Below are 17,626 nucleotides of genomic sequence, written 5' to 3'. Positions count from 1 at the left end.
GGAATATTGAGTGTCAAAATTTTGTGATCTCAAATTTGCATCAACATGCAAACATAACTCTATAAATAGAGTGATCAAGGTACATGAACTTCTCCCTTCCAAAAACCATGAGAAAAACTCTCACAAACTCTCTCTTCATATATACTAAATCCCTCCCAAGTTTAGTCACTCACCGGATTTCACAATCCCGTTCTAAGGTCGGAGAATAGTGGAGAAGACACTAGTGGTGGTTCGAAACCGATTCGTGAGGAAAAAGGAATTTAAACTACAAAAGGTTAGTACTCAAACATCTTGAGTTTTAATACTTATGAACATGCTAGTTATTTACTATAATTGATGTTCTAAGAGTGCCTAAGATCCAAATTGCTTCCTCATGTGTTATATTAACATCATCAATAACTTTTCGAGCTGGCTTGTATCGAAAAGTAGCACGCCCCAACCTTGGGCGATCTCATGGCCTGTGCGACGGGTTTGCCAGTTCACTCCTCCATCGACGACAAGCAGGCTGACACTCACCATGTTCCTCACCTGGTACAAAGTTATATGTCGTAGCGCCTCATCCTTAGATGTCGGATACCGCTATGAAGGTTAAATCTTCTGCCCAAGTGTGTGTACCAAGACTGTGAAACTCTAGAGCCTATAGAGTAAGCTGGTGGTTCCCTACTCTGACATGGATGCGATAAGAGCCTATAAGTATGTTGCTTATTGAATATATTTATACTCATTCCTATTTACATTTCTTTTTCAGGTCCGTGAAGCTACAGATCGTGGCGATAAGGTTCTCGGGAGCTTAGAAGTCACAGAGGAATTGTCGACTTGAGGTGTTTTTGATATGAACCAAGAGACATCAATCATACAATATACTTCAATGTAGCATGAACTGAAACATCTTTTGATAATTTTGACAACCTAAGGCAAGAACACTTGATTGAGATTCGAATCACTCCACAAGCAAGATCGATCATGTCTAGCTTGAATGACTCTTGTTGATCAAATATCTCAAACACTTATTTGAGATTCGAATCACTCCACAAGCAAGATTGATCATGTCGAGCTTGAATGATTCTACATGCAATCTAAACTACATAGAATTGCAAAGAAACTTAGCCATTGGCTAAAGAAAAGCACAAATGCTTCTTTCTACATTTCCCAAGTCTACTTACAAATACAACATACATGGCTTTATATAGCCTCAAAATGAAACTATTAAAGACATTCCAAGAGTTGTAACATTCATACTTAATGGCGATAATTAACCATTATGTAATTGTAACCTAAAGTAAATTAAAAGTCTTAAATAACAATCAAACTTCATTCCTCTTCAATGTGGCATGAATTGCTTGATAATTTTGACAACATTTTCTTCACATCTTCATTGAAGTATATTGTATGATTGATGTCTCTCGGTTCATATCATTCTCCACTTCTTCAAGAGGATTCGTCCTCGAATCTATTTGTGAAACTTTGCTGCAAAAAAAAAAAAAAAAAAAAAAAAAAAAAAGATATGGAATTATAGACGACCTCGCAACACTCTCTCACGTGTATACACTCAAGGAATTTTAGGCCACTCTGTTTGCACTCATTTACACAAATGAAGCTCTCATTCTCACCTCTCAAATTTTTTTAGTAGAGCCCAGATTGGATTTTTTTTATTTTGGGTCGATTAAAAACTATAAAGATAAAAACAAATTGAAAATAAACGCAAAGGAAACATATATCCGATCTTGAGCCTGAAGCTCTGATACCAAATGATATGATAAGGAATCAACTACAAGGGGAGTAAGATTTGGATTACCTTGTTGATCGAATATCTCAAGTCAAGAACACTTTGTTTGAGATTTGAATCACTCCACAAGCAAGATTGATCATGTCTAGCTTCAATGATTCTTGTTGATCAAATATCTCAAGACAAGAACACTTGATTGAGATTCGAATCACTCCACAAGCAAGATTGATCATGTCGAGCTTGAATGATTCTACATGCAACCTAAACTACATAGAGTTGCATAGAATGATATGAACCAAGAGACATCAATCATACAATAACTCTAAATTACTCTAAATTGCAACCCACCCAAAATTTACAACAATCAAACTTCATTCTTCTTCAATGTAGCATGAATTGAAAAATCTTTTGATAATTTTGACAACCTTCTCTTCATATCTTCATTGAAGTATATTGTATGATTGATGTCTCTTGGTTCATATCAGTTTTTCTAGACTACGTACATATAGTTGTCACTTAATACATGTCATATTTGTTGGAATTTATGCCCTAAAGCCTCGTAATTAATTATTTAGTTTTTAACAATAATTTTTATTAGTTTATTTGTAATTTAATTGTTATCCATGGTATGAAAATCCAAGGTTATTAATGTAATCTTGAACCGTATTTGGTTGACATACAAGAGGATCGTGTTCAAGTAATAACCTAAAAAGTCTATAGTATATGGATAAAGTTGGATGCCTTATCTTGGTAACACTATTGATACGACCCACTTTGTAATGGTTACAAATGATTTGATTCAAATCGTTCATATGGAGACATGTAAGTGGGGCTACCCTATACAATGAGTTTGTATAAGACTGGACCAATAAATGTTTAATCTCTCTTTATAAATCCGTTAATTGAGAAGATTAATATTTCACACAATGATCATATGCGAGTCGATCTTAATCCTGAGTGAGTTATGAACTCCTGCCAGTGAGGGCTTGTTCTTTAATTTACATGGGTGAGAATGGCTCTTTAGGCCGATTCAATGTGCCTACAATTTTAAGGACTTGACCAATCAGGGAGTTTGAAACATAATATCATGAGATGAAATTCACTCTTTTCCAGATGAGGAAACTAGATGAGTTGTTCTCTTAAGTACTGATTTCGGGACTTGAACAATGGGGCCCCACCTTCTCTCTGGCCCAAGAGGGACTTGGTTTATGATTGGATCATAAACAAATTGTTTATTAGAGAATCAGTGGTACTTAAGTTGAAAAATGTAATTACAGGGGTAAAACGGACTTTTGACCCAGCTACAATTATGAACAACTCATGAAGGATCGACTTGCTTGTAATGATTATATCAATGGAAATAACTTGTCCTACAGTACATAAGAGTGCAACTCTAGGTCTATAGTGGAGTGACCTATAGTTAATGAATGGAAATTGATTAATTAAAGAGTTTAATTAATTAATTTTGTATTTCTGGAGCTTATAATCGGTAGGTCCATAAGGTTTTCTTGCTAGCTCATAGCAACGTTAAAGGTTCAATTTATTTGAAAGAATATTTGAAGTGTTCAAATTGATATTTAAAATAATTAGATATATTAAATATAAAGGGGAAAATAAATTTAATTTGAAGTGTCAAACTAATATTTATATATTAGATAAATATATTTAATTTGAAGGTTTCAAATTAATATTTAATATATTAAATATATTTAAAAAGAAAAATATATTTATTATATATGATACCATTAAATATGATACATTAAATAAAAATATATTTGAAATTTGAATCAAGTTCAAATTAATTTAATATATATTAGGATATCTTATAATATTTAAATATAGTTTAGATGAGGTATTATATCCTAATAATATTAAATATGTAATTATATTATTTGCAAACATTCTCAGAGTCATAACAGACCAATCTCTCCCCCTTTCTTTGGAGAATGAAATTACATCTGGAGAGATTTTTCCAAACTGATTACATCTTAGGAGACATGAACAGGATTACATCTCAAAAAAAAAAAAAAAAAAAAAAAAAACAAGAACCCCTTAAACGGATTAGTGTAATGTCCCATGAACAAGATTTGAACCAAATTTTTTAGTATGAATTTGACACCCAATGGCTCCAGCATTTTTCGACATCTTTTGCAATATGACCATATTATTTACTCCTCATGAAGTGTTTCTAACAAGGAAAATTATTCTTACGGATCAACATGAGTTGTTTTTAGCATATTTTGCTTTACCCACATGTTTGTTAAGACAATTTCAAGAGGTAGCCAAACATAATATTGTTCGAAACTAAACACGCTTAACTTTTGAGTCTTATGATTGAACCACCAAAAGTAGGCAACGTGATTTTTAGAGATAGTTTTCACTCCTAGGAACAATTTAAAACAAGTAACTAATGTGACCATATCATTGAAGATGCAAGGAATTGTGGGGGCCATCAGATGCCAAATTTGGATTCCAAATCCTCGTCCAAATTTTAGGCATGAGATTACATCTTAGGAGGCATGTGAGTAAGGAAAAAGCATGCTACAAAAATTGGTGTTGGTTTGTGTGGATAGTTTTCACTCTTATAAGCAATTCAAGATAAGTTGGTAATGTAGGTATGTCATGGTAGATGCAGGGGAACGTCAAGGGTATCAGTTGCTAGTTGCTGAATCCAAATTTGAAATCGTGGTCCAAATCTTAGCATGGGTACCATTTGCCATTTCCAAATGGCTTAGTTCCTTTTTTTTTTTTTTTAGATATTATTCTAAACATAAAAATCAAAAGATTTAATTATGTAATAAGGGTTGTTTGAGTTGAATAAATTTATGATCCAATTAACTTACTTAGGCCTCAAAGATATCTCAACTCGACCCAGCTAAACTCACGAACAACAAATATCTTAAGACTTGAAAACACAAAACATAGCATCATGGATCGAGACCAAGTTTTGTTTTTATTTTCTCTCTTTTGTGATTTATGTTGTTTTTTTGGCCTTATTTAGCACGGATTTGGGCCAATTTTGATGAGTTCCTCTACATTAAACTCCTAGAACATTTAGCTACTTTTGTTATTTAATTTTTCTAGGACTATCGACATTTTTCCTAAAACTAAACTTGGTCGGGATAAATAGGTAGATAATTCAATATTAAATGTAAATTCCTAAAATACATATTAATACTTGTCACTTAATTTTCTAATCTGAAACCTAAATTTTTTCAAGTCATATCCAAAAGTTGCAACGAAAATTACATGATTGACGAAAAAGATAGATTTAAGGACACGACTTGCTAGATTAGTCACCTCTAATGTCAATTCTTCTTTAACGATAATGATGGATGTGTGCCATATGGGACGGATATAGTTAGGAGATTCGATCTAACTTATTGATTCTGTCTAAAAGATTTCTAATGGTAATTGATTTGTTTAGGGTAAAGGGAAAGAGGAGTTAGATGTTTTTGTTGGTTAAAGATTCTTTCCTTGAGTTATGGATTAGTTTTTTTTTAATAATGGTTGTTACAGTTACATTGTCTTATTTCAAATTCAAATCTAGAACAAAAAAATAAGACTGTAACCAGTTTATTATATAAGGTCGAGGTACTAAAAACATTAGGTTGTTCACGACACAAAGTCTCCTTCAAACATTCGACCATCTTATTTATTTCGAAAAGTACAACAAAAGAAACTCAAAAGAATGAGAGTCAAATGGATAGAGGCAGTCTACTTTTTTAATTAAGGCTGTCTATTATTTTGAAGTTCTCTGGCAATGAACAATTCAAGGGACAACATAAGGAGAGGAGCATATCTTGGGGTTCTGCCTTAATGAAATGATAGGTTTCACATTCGTGCATTGGGAGGAAATAGGACATTTTATTCCATTGTAAGTGAGGTCAATGTTGCTTACTTTTACATCGTCACATGGTAAGTGACGGCTGCAAATAAGTTTGATTGCCAGCGGAGTTGCAGAACTTCCTCTAATGTTCTTGAAGCTCACTATACTCATCTTAATTTTTTAAGGAATCTGAAAATTAAAATGAGACAACAAATGGTTTATTTGTGAAGTTGTAATGAAAAAATGAATCAAAGGTTCGAGAATGCGATCTATACCTACCGATTGCACTGATTCCACGGACAATACTCTTGGTCTATTAGAATAGGGTTGCTAACATTGACCATTATAATGTCCAAAAAGTGCATATTGGTGGCGGTGCCGCTAGCCGCAGAAGCTGGCCACGTTTTGATCCTGATACCATTAGTGGTGTTATTTAACGTGCAGTTCTTTACGATGACACCTTCAACAGGTTCTTCGTTAGTGTATCTTCCAAGACTTCCGATGCTTATTCCATGTCCTGGTCCACACGTCACATTGGTGACTTCAATTAGTTTGCTTCAATCTCCAAGAGAAATGCAATCATCTCCAATTGCAATTTTGGACTTTGTGATTGTGATCTTATTTGATCGACCGATGTGTATTCCATTAGTGTTGGGATTGTTTTCGGGTGCCATTATATTGATATTATGGAATGTGAGGTTGTTGCAGCCGATGATGTTGATATAGAAGTTCTTGCTATCAAGTGATGTTATTCTCTTAACGGTTGAATTGGTGATGAAGTTGAACCTCAAACTCTAAACATTTTGTATAATCAAATAATATTTTGTGAGAGTCGGTAATGATGCTAAAAATTTGAATAGAACCCAATAAAATTGAAAACTCAAAAAAAATTTACTTTTTTCGTGGATTGTTTAAAGATTATCCTCTAGAAAATGAAGAACATTGACCAAATCGTAAATGTCAAGACATGTAAGAGGCTCTTTCAAAAACAACAAGATGCATGAGATTGAGAAGGAAAGCTAAAGGAATATTACTTACAACCCGGAGTTGGGCACAATTTATGCATTTGTGGCAATCGTTCCTTTTCCAAGCTGCCTTTCCTTGGCCATCAAAAACTCCTTCACCTGATAATGTCAATCTATCAACACGTGCAAAAGTGATCCAATTATCTCTGGGAAGACTTTTTAGTGCCTACAATGTTCCTCCAAGTTGAAAGTCAATTGGGCTATTACAAGGTCCTTCAAACTTCCCTTGCTTTACTCTAAATATCCCTCTTGGAATAAAAATTGCACTATAACGATTGGACGTGCATGCATCCCTCCATGCATTTGCTAAAGCCTACATTTCACAACTAACAAAAACTTATAGCAAACAATTGATCAGCTCAACTAGTGATAATATTGATGTTCATATTATATATTTACCTTCATGATGTCAGTACCAGACACTATGTTACCATATCTTTTCAAAGAAAAAACAACATCGGCACTAGATTGAGCATCGACGGTAGGAGCTAACAATAGTAACATCAAAATTGTAGCGGCCAAGAAACTTGATTTGATCGTACTCATGAAGCCTTTGCTTTCTTTTCTTTTTTTATGTATATCATTTGAAAACTAGTGAGAGACAATGATATTTCGTTTTAGATTTGGAACTTTTTATGTATTTAATACAAATTGAAAAATAGGAATCAAATTGAGTTGTTTTTAGCATATTTTGTCTTTACCCACATGTTTGTTAAGAAAATTTCAAGAGGACGCTAAACATAATATTGTTCGAAACTAAACACGCTTAAAATTGTAGGCATATTATGGTAGGCATACGCTTAAAATGACTTGTATGACTATAATAAAGCAACAAAATCACTTGTCTCAAAGTATGGTATTGTAACACCAAAAAATGAAAGGAATTAGATCTAACAAGAATAAGCCGCCCATGTAAGACCTAAATGATCAAAAGGGGAGGAATTAAAGGATTAAGGAAGGATGATGATCTCAAGCAAGTCATTTTTATACCCTAACAAGTAATGTTAAGGTGTTTAAGACCTATGTAGAAAGGATTGGAAAGTAAAAGTAAGTGAAAAGGGCAAAAAGGTCATTTTACTAATTATTAAGGACCTTCCCGAATTTTTAGTTGCTTATCTAGAAAGAATTTAGAGATGCTCAAGAAAAAATGACCAACATGAGATAAAAGATTTTTAGAAAAATTATGGATTTTTCAGGAAATATAATATTAAAATATTCGGAAAGCGGGAAATGACCCAAATACCCCTGGAAGAATGTATAATTACGAAAATGGCCCTCTGATGCATCTACAGTGACCATCTGAGAAATATCTCACGAAACTCAAATCCCAGCCGTTGGATCTTCCCCAAATTTGGATATGATCTAGAAGATGGACAGATCATCACATCAAACGGCTATTTTGCAAAACCAAAGTCGGTGAGGCTCTGACTGAAGTAGATATTTCGGGCGGATTTTCCAGAAAATCTAACTGCCAATTCACGACGATTCTGGAGCTTTCAATGTCGGTTTAAGCTTGCCTATAAAGTCTGGAGTATGAGAAACAATATGGAATAAGACTCGAGCAAGGTCGAGCACCCATTCGAGAGTTATGAGAGTTTAGTTTGTGGGTCTCCTACTCTCGGGTTTCTTCCAAATTTGAGAGCAATTCTTCACCATTCCTCCTTAAACTTATTCCAATAGTTTCCAAACAAGATTACCCACAAGTTATATGAAGGAATTGAGAGCTGAAACGTCGTAGAACAAGATACCCATGATATCGGAAATCCGGCGTTTCGAGTGAGTTGCATACCGAGAACGATTTCTGAAAATTAAGGTTCCACACTCAAAGACATTCCTCCAAATCAATTCCTATAGCTTGATGAAAGGATATTTAAGAGGTTCCATGAAGAAATCGAGCCTTGAAAACTCCTAGAATCGGCTACCCGATAAGAAATCCCCTGTTTTAGCTCTGGCGAGGAAAATGATTTTGGACGAACTTTGGAGGCTAATATCTTAGGCTATGATCCAAGAAAATGTATGAAATCAATCTCAAGCTCTTCCTTGTAATAGGCTAATATCTTAGGCTATGATCCACCAAAAGGTATGAAATCAATCCCAAGCTCTTCCTTGTAATATCATCGTTAAGTTTCATGAAGAAATCGAGGGGATAAACGAAGAGATCGGGGCTGTGGAAGGCCACTTCCAGACGGCGGCGCAAAGGACGAACGTGTCTTCTTCCTGTCCAGAGGAAGAAGACGATGACGTGGCCGGTTCAGTTGAACCGGCCAAGTAAGCCCAAAATTTGGTCTTCCCTCAGTGTTTTTCAATTTTAACCCCCTTCCAGGCTAGTTCTCATGATATACCTTTATGGTTCTAGAAACTAGACACAATAAGGAGTCTATAGAAGGAAAAGTGAAGTAATTCAAATACCGGAAGCTCAAGAACGGAGGTCCTGAACATCAACAATGAGGTAAGTAGCCACCTTGGACTTTTCTTAAGAAATACATGTAGGAATCGCTTGGATTTTCATATGAACCATAAACCAAGTATTACACAAGGATCTATGAAAAAAAAAACTCAAAGAACCGTAAGTTAAGGCGCTGAACCGACCAAATTGCTCGGGATTTAAGGAACATTAAAGTAACCCACTAAATGAGCCCTGATGTCTATGAAACTTTAATGATGAGCCTATTATAGCATGTTTAGGTTATATGTGAAATTTAGTGGTCAATGGATAAGGATAATTAGGTAAACCAAGAAACGGGGCAAAATGACCATAATGCCCTTAAGGATCTCTACCTACGGTTCATGAGCTAGATGACCTCCAAATACTATGAAACTCCACAGTAGATGTTATTGTATGATGATTGATGAGGTGGTGAAGTTTGAAAGTCACTGGAACTCGTTAAGTACCAAAACCAAGACTTAGGGGTAAAATGACCATAATGCCCATAAGGAAGACTACCTACGGGTTAAGTCCTAAATGACCTCCCAACATTATGAAATGTTGTATGAATCTTTATCTCATGATGTTGTATAAGGTAATGAAGTTTGGGAATCATTGGGAAACGTTAGATAGCGAAACCAAGATATTGGAAAAAATGTACATCACGATCCACATGACTTTACCTCCTAGGATGACTAACGAGGTACCCATGAAATAAGAAATTCTCCCATAGGTATCCTTGGTTGCTAATAAGATTCTAAGTGTACAAGGTTCCGTTGGACTATTCCTAAGAAGAACCTTTAGGTTCCAACCTTGACCCAAGACGTTATGCATAAACCTAGGATCCCCAAGAGTACAAGGAAACACCTAGATTAATGTAGATGGTATGCTTAACAAGTTGCTAGGATCCATGCTCGGAGTAACCATTATCTCCCATCACGAAGTGTACCACGAGATTCCTATTCCTCTTTAGGTGAGATGCCCTGCTATATGTACCACGAGTAGGTTGTCATGATGGACTTATTATTTTCCTCACCTAAATGAGATGCTCTGCAACACGATATGCTAGCAGGATGCCACGTTTGTGATAATGTCACCTATGCACTCATGGGGAGAAAACTAAGGGTTACTTTAAAAGTGTTTTCAGGACTAAAACACGATATATGACATGACAACCTCTAACGATTAGTTCCTGAAAACGAAACAAGAAGTCATATCCTAGCTCAAGGTCTAAATATGCTCCAAATCACCAACCATGTCCTATAAGGTTTATTTTATATGACATGAGAATAAGCTCAAGATTTCAAGTTGGTTGGAGCAAGTTTGGAATATAAGCCAAGATGGAACTTAAAGAAACGCCTAAAGAAAACATGTCAAGATTCAAGACCCTTCTAGAATCCTCTAAGGAGCCCATTATGAACTTATGACCTTCTAGAATAATTCAAGCTAGTTATTACGATGGGTTCATATGATCACGAATGTATATAACGACTTACGCCTAAAGAAGATAAGAATCTTAGCAACTTATAAGATTAAGAACCAAGAACAAGTTATACAACCACCAAGACAAGAAGAATGTTAGGTACCACTCAAACATAAGGGACCAAAGTCCACAAGACTCAAAATTCAAGAATGCTAGGTATTAATCTAAGCATGTCTAATTGTGGCCCATAACTCCCACCATGCGGTGCTTTCTAAGGAGGATTTTTTCCTCCTCTAGGTGGGATGCCCTGCACCATGTTTGCTTTGCAGGATGTCACGTTTGGCCTCATTCCCCTCACCTAGATGAGATGCCCTACGCCATGTTATGATTTGCAGGATGCCATGTTCATGTATGCACCGATCACGCGACCTATATGGTCTATGTTATATTATGTGACCTTTATGGTCTATGCCATGTTCATGCATGCATCGATCACGTGACCTTTATGGTCTATGCCATGTTCATGCATGTATCGATCACGTGACCTTTATGGTATATCATGGGGAGAACCTATGGCCACAATGGAGCAAGAAGAGAGTAAGTTACCCTAGCCATGAATTAAGATTCTCCTAAGACCTCCCATGGTACGTCATGTGTATGACTTAGACTACGTTGCTTGGAACGTAAGAAGCCTTGAGCGTAGGTATTAAGACTGTGTCGCTTGGAATGTATGAAGCCTCAGACACAGGTTGACAAGTTTATGTCTAGTACCGTAAATCATAAGGGGAGTGTCTTGGAGAACGAATTAAGAACTTACAACAAGAACAAGAATAAGAACAAGAAAAACAAAAAGTGTGGTACCCTAGCATATCAAGGACACGATTAAGAGCCTACAAGTAGGCTGCTTACTGAGTCTTGTACTCATTCTTTATTCTCCATTTTTTCAGGAAATAAGAAGCTGGTCAAGGTCGGGAGCGGACTCTGGAGCTGGTGCCATAGACAAACCTCACCCATCGTCCTTCTACCCTTTTGTGTCGTCCCTTAACTTGTGTTTTAACTGTTATGTTGTGTTTTAAAATACTTTGTATAAACTTTATTTTTGTTTGATATGTTTTAAGTTTTGGTTGTTTTATTTTGTTGAAAAATTTACCCGTCTTTTTAGAGTCATCGAGTCAGCCCGATCTTTACAGGTATGTCCCTAAAATGGTAGATATATTGAATCGGCTAAAAGAGTCATTCTCACCCATGTAAATTAAAGGACAAGCTCTCACAAGCAGAAGTTCATAACTCACTCAGGATTAAGATCAAGTCGCATATGATCATCATGTGAAATATTAATCTTCTCAATTAACGGATTTATAAAGAAATTTTAAATATTTTTTGGTTCTGTCTTATACAAACTCATTGTATATGATACCCCCACTTACATATCTCCACATGAACGATTTGGATAAAATCATTTGTAACGATTACAAAGTGAGCCGTATCAATAGTGATACCAGGATAAAGCACCCAACTTTATCCATATACTATAGACTCTTTAGGTTATTACTTGAACACGATTCTCTTGTATGCACCCAACTTTATCCATATACTATAGACTCTTTAGGTTATTACTTGAACACGATTCTCTACTATGTCAACCACATATTGTTCGAGATTACATTAATAACCTTTATTTTCATACCATGGATAACAATTAAATTACAAATAAAATAATAAAAATTATAGTTAAAAAGTAAATAATTAATTAAGAGGCTTTAGAGCATAAATCTCAACAATCTCCCACTTGCTCTATACCCAACACCTTCTCTCACTTGCCCTAGAGAAGATGAGACATGTCTAGTAATCCTAGACATTCTAGATGACCCTCAAACACTTTAGCCTAGAGAGTCATTTTATATAAAACAAAATAATTATCATTAAAAGTCATTTTGGTCACAGCCACGATGCTTTCTCTCTCAATATCATTTTTTATAGATTGATCTTTTAAATTTCCTTCATATTAGTCTTTGTATCACTATCATCACAATGAAAGTGACAAACTAAATCACATGTGAAACACCTTTCAAATGTTTAAGAAATGATTACAACAGGAGAGAATAATAATAATAGACTCTAGAATTACAACAGGAGAGAAAGTCTACTTCTAGCTACTTTCTCCCATTAAGTTCAACTCTTTGTCATGAATCCTGTTTTGAAGATCTATATCTTCTTATCTATACATAATTTTTCTTTTGTAGGTCAATTCATATCGTATGAGTTTAACCTCATCAAGAATATCTACAAATCTCTGGATTTTATGACTTTAAAATATTTATCCTTCGTCATCATCCCTTATAACTATTTTGAGGGTAATAAGTCCTTAAATTGGTCATCTAACATGACAATTTGAATTTTAGTAGGATTGAATCATCTCATAATTTCTCCACTACAATGAGACTTATTGAATTAATGACTAGGATCCACTTGACTCTCAAGCGAAATTAAATTATTAACAACTTTGGTTAACTATTAAGGGCTCCACTTGGAACTATTTAATTAACACTATCTCACCTTATTATAAGTGTATGTCCTTCTATGAACTTCTTTAGAAAATTACATTTGTCATACCAATATGTTTTTCTATTTAGAATTAAATAAAGGACTATTTTGTTTCTCTTTAGGAGTAGCCTACAGTTAGGCATAATTTTGAACATATTTGTCTTAGCATATATGCTTGATTACAATTATTGAAGTGTTGTAAACTAAGTTTACTACATTTCCGTAATTCCAAAAATTGTCTCATAGACAATTTTGAAGGCAATCATGTTCACTGTGCAATCTCGATTGCAAATCCTAACAAGAGTTCAATAATAGTGTATAATTTTTTTTTAATACGTGACTATATCTAATATAGTATTGTTTTCTCCTCTTACATCACAATTTTACAAAATTGTATTATGTTGAGAGTTGGAAATAAATTCCACCTTCTATCAACTAATTTTAGTACACGATATTCTCGGACTATTGACAGATGTCCTTCTCGTACTATCAACTAAACCTTAAACCCTAAACCCTAATATTAAATGATTACATATATTCCATAACTAATTAAAACTAGAAAAAGAAAATATAAACTAACTAAATCTAGAGAATAAAATAAAATATACTACTCTTCAAATTTAAAATATCTAATATATATTCCCTAACTAATATATTCTTCAAATATTAAATGATTACCTATATTCCATAACTAATTCAAACTAGAAAGAAGTTGCACTAAATTCTAACATCTACATCATCAAGTATTTTTCAAGAATTACATATCAAGTGTAATGAAAAACAAATCTTGGTAGTAGATCTTATATCAGCTATAAGGGGTGTCATCTAGTCTCCACAAAAAATCTAGTAAATCAAATTTACTTTCATTTAGTTTTTTTTCCATAGAGTAATTTGGAAAATTTCTTTCACTATAAGCTAGGAACTATTTCCTATCAATAGCTTCAGTCATAAAATTTTTCTTGATTTTTATAATACTTAATTTCAGATTATTTAAATAAAATTTAACTTCTATGGACTTAATCATCTCATATGTTTTTTGTCTTTTTCTTATCTTTTAGTCATGACATCCAACATATTAACTAGAAGATATGAACAGAGCTTTCTCATCACCTTTGATTCATCAATCATGTGCTCTTCGAATAATTCGATTCACAATAGGTCTTGAGAACATTTCAAAATAAAGACAAAAAAAAAAAAAAAAAAAAAAAAATACACTTCCGTCATAGTGCTAATATTATTTTTTCAAGTATTAAAATTTTCTCAACACAGTAGTGAAAATTAACAATGGAGAGATCTTGAACATTATATTTGAAATATATAAAATATTATTTAATTACAAAGTTCAAATATAAAATATTATTTAATTACAAACCATCAACTATCCATTCAATTTGAGCATGAGAACAAACAATTTTATAAAATGAACCCTATAAATCATTTCTAATGCTATGGTACTTTAGTGATTTAGAACAAGTGCAGCCGTAGGGTAGGTCAAGTGTTCCTTCACTAAACTGATACAATCTCAACCAAACATTATATCAAAATAACTCTTATTCCTATAATATTTAATTACCATTAGTTCAATCGAGAACATCATTAACAACCTTAATGATCTATTCGTAAATGTAACCCATCATTTTAGATCTTGTAATTTTATACCAACAAGTGCCGCTGTAGGGTAGGTCAAGTCTTGGAAATATAATTACTATCTTATCATTCCCAAGAGTTCACCCTGATATTGACCCATGCAAATACCTTCCGTATGGGGACGGTCCAAAAGCCGCCATGAGGCCCCGCATGGATCTCACGTTATGAACCAATAATGGAGACCATAGGATATGTTGACACATTTCCTTCTCAAATTTACTATAAATACTTTCTCAAGATTCACGTTGATATTTACTCATGCAAACACCTTCCATGGGGATGGTCTAAAAGCTGCCACGAGGTCCCGCATGAATCTCACGGTGTGAATCAATAATAGAGAACGTAGGATATCCTAACATGTGTCCTTAATATCTTCCGATGTCCTTCTCCACCTAAGTATTTTGAAATAGGGTTTTCTATTACTCAGACAAATTAGACTAATCTCATTTATCTAAGTTTTCAATCTACCCTTTCATAACCCTCATGTTTGTTGGATTGCTTTTAATGTGAATTGCAAAGTTTTTAAACTATTAAAGAAAACTAATCACATCGTGAGCTTGCTTAATGAAATTAAATAAAATTTGACTAATTCAACTCCCAAGTCCGTTCCGAGGTACAAGTGTTCCATTTCTGTCAGCTTAAATACCTCAGCCTAGCCAAAACCTTCCTTAGACAGAGTTCCCTTGTAGTCAATTTTTATTTAAAATTCATTCCTCTTTAATTAACTATTAATTACAAGATTAGTGAATGAATTAAACTGTCTTTAGGATCCTATTGAAAACTAATTCCCTTCTAGAATAATCTTAAAAATCTAGCATTTTAAACCCTTTAAAATTAAATTTAATAGATTACTCAAATTCTAATTATATTAGAACAAACCATAATCGTATTATGTAAATAGCATGCATTCAATTTAAGAAATAAATATCCTAATTTAATTTTCAAGCATAACAATTATACTCAAATGCATATGGAAAATACATCCTAATTAAGAAATCATCTTATTTATATAAGAAAACAACCTAATAAAAAAAATTTCAAATATAACATTTATATTTAAAAAAAACAATTAAAATGCATGATTATGCTTAACCTATAATGGGATTTTAAACTAAATGACATACCAGATGTATTTAATCAATCAATTTAAAACATACATCATATGCATAATTAAATTAAAAAAAAAAATCAAAATTGACCCGCATGTGTAGCATATCTTAGAAATTGAAAATGAATTAAATTACAATAATTTAGATGGAAGACATATCTTGATTTTCAACATCTTTTATGTTTGGAACAATTCCAAATTTAATAAAACTAGATTTTAAGATCTTTCCTATTGTAACCAATTCCAAATCTAATAAAATTAGGGTTCGAGATTTTTCCGATTGATGGTGTTAATATAACACATGCGGAAGCAATTTGGATCTTAGGCACTTTTAGAACATCAATTATAGTAAATAACTAGCATGTTCATAAGTATTAAAACTTAAGAGTTTGAATACTAACCTTTTATAGTTCAAATTCCTTTTTCCTCACGAACCGGTTTCGAACTACCTCTAGTGTCTTCTCCACTATCCTCCGGCCTTAGAACGGAATTGTTGAATCCGGTAAGTGACTAAACTTGGGAGAGATTTTGTATATATGAAGAGAGTGTTTGTTAGAGGTTTTTCTCAAGGTTTTTCACAAAGAAGAAGAATACCTTCCATGTATCATGATCACTCTATTTAAAGAGTCATGTTTGCATGTTCATGCAAATTTGAGATCACCAAATTTTGACACTCAAAAATCCACTCAAATGTTTGGGATTATGTGGCAAGCATGCATGTTTGAGTTAACCAAATTTTGACACTCAAAATTCCACTCAAATGTGTGGGTTTATTTGGCAAGCATGCAAGTTTGGTTAAACCAAATTTTGACACCTCAAAATACCACTAACATGTATTTTTCCATTAAATGAAGTCAACATTTTGACTTTCTTCATTTTAATTCAACAATTAATTTGAATAATTAGTTTAACTATTTAATTAATATTTAATATTAATTCAAATGCCAATCCCAATCAATTTCGACACATAACAATTCCGACACTTAATTAAATATCTCAGATTCTCTCTTTTTGTTTAATTCGTAAATAAAACAAAAATGCGGTTAAATATATCGTATATATGTAGCGCATATTCCCTAATTTGAATTCGAACATTTCAAACTCACTCGTCACACTGTTCTATGGTTTAGTCCGATATGAGCTAGCAGAGGGACCTAATGGACCTATAGATCATGGGCTCCAATGATCCAAGATTAACCGGTTAAACTCATTAACCTGCTTAACCAACATTCGTTAACTACTAGGACACTCCATTATAGCCTAGTAGTTGCACTCCCCTCACTATAGATATATTTCTGTCCATTTGATATAACCATGATTAGTAAGTCGATCCTTCACAGGTTGTTCGTAACTAGAGCTGGGTCAATTTACCGTTTTACCCCTAAAGTTACTTCTTGTTCCTTATGTCTCACTAATCCTCTAATGAACAATTGGTTTGTGGTCCAACCAGTAAACCGAATCCCTCTTAGGCCAATGAGAGGGTGGGGCCCCTTGTTCAAGACTTGGAGTCAGTGCTTAAGGGAACTATCTCTCTTCTATCCCTGAAAGCGGGTAGGAGTGAATTCCATCTTGCACCCCACGTCCCCAGCCATTCACCCAGTCTTACCCCTGAAATGGGAGGCCTATTGAATCGGCGAACTAGAGCCACTCTCACCCATGCAAATCTAAGGATAATTCCGAATAAACAGGAGTTTATGGTTAGCTCAGGATTAAAACCGAGTTACCTAGGTTATCGAATGAAAAGAAAATCAGTCTCAACAGTAAACGACATTATAAAGTGAGAGTGGTTTTCTTCATGGTCCGATCTTATGCAATACTCATTGCATAGGACGCCCCCACTCACATATCTCCACATGTACAATTTAGTGATCACATTGTTTATATCATATACAAAAGTGG

General features: G+C 33.9%; 1 pseudogene; it reads right to left on the bottom strand.

Moving 5' to 3' along the window:
* Window positions 1–5,498: 5,498 nt before the first annotated feature.
* Window positions 5,499–7,126, bottom strand: LOC147789943 (exopolygalacturonase-like; annotated as a pseudogene).
* Window positions 7,127–17,626: the final 10,500 nt, after the last annotated feature.

Source organism: Cucurbita pepo, chromosome 12 (genome assembly GCF_057944985.1).
Source record: "Cucurbita pepo subsp. pepo isolate OVF chromosome 12, ASM5794498v1, whole genome shotgun sequence".
NCBI classification, from domain to species: domain Eukaryota; kingdom Viridiplantae; phylum Streptophyta; class Magnoliopsida; order Cucurbitales; family Cucurbitaceae; genus Cucurbita; species Cucurbita pepo.
This window is presented reverse-complemented; position numbering and strand designations above follow the sequence as displayed.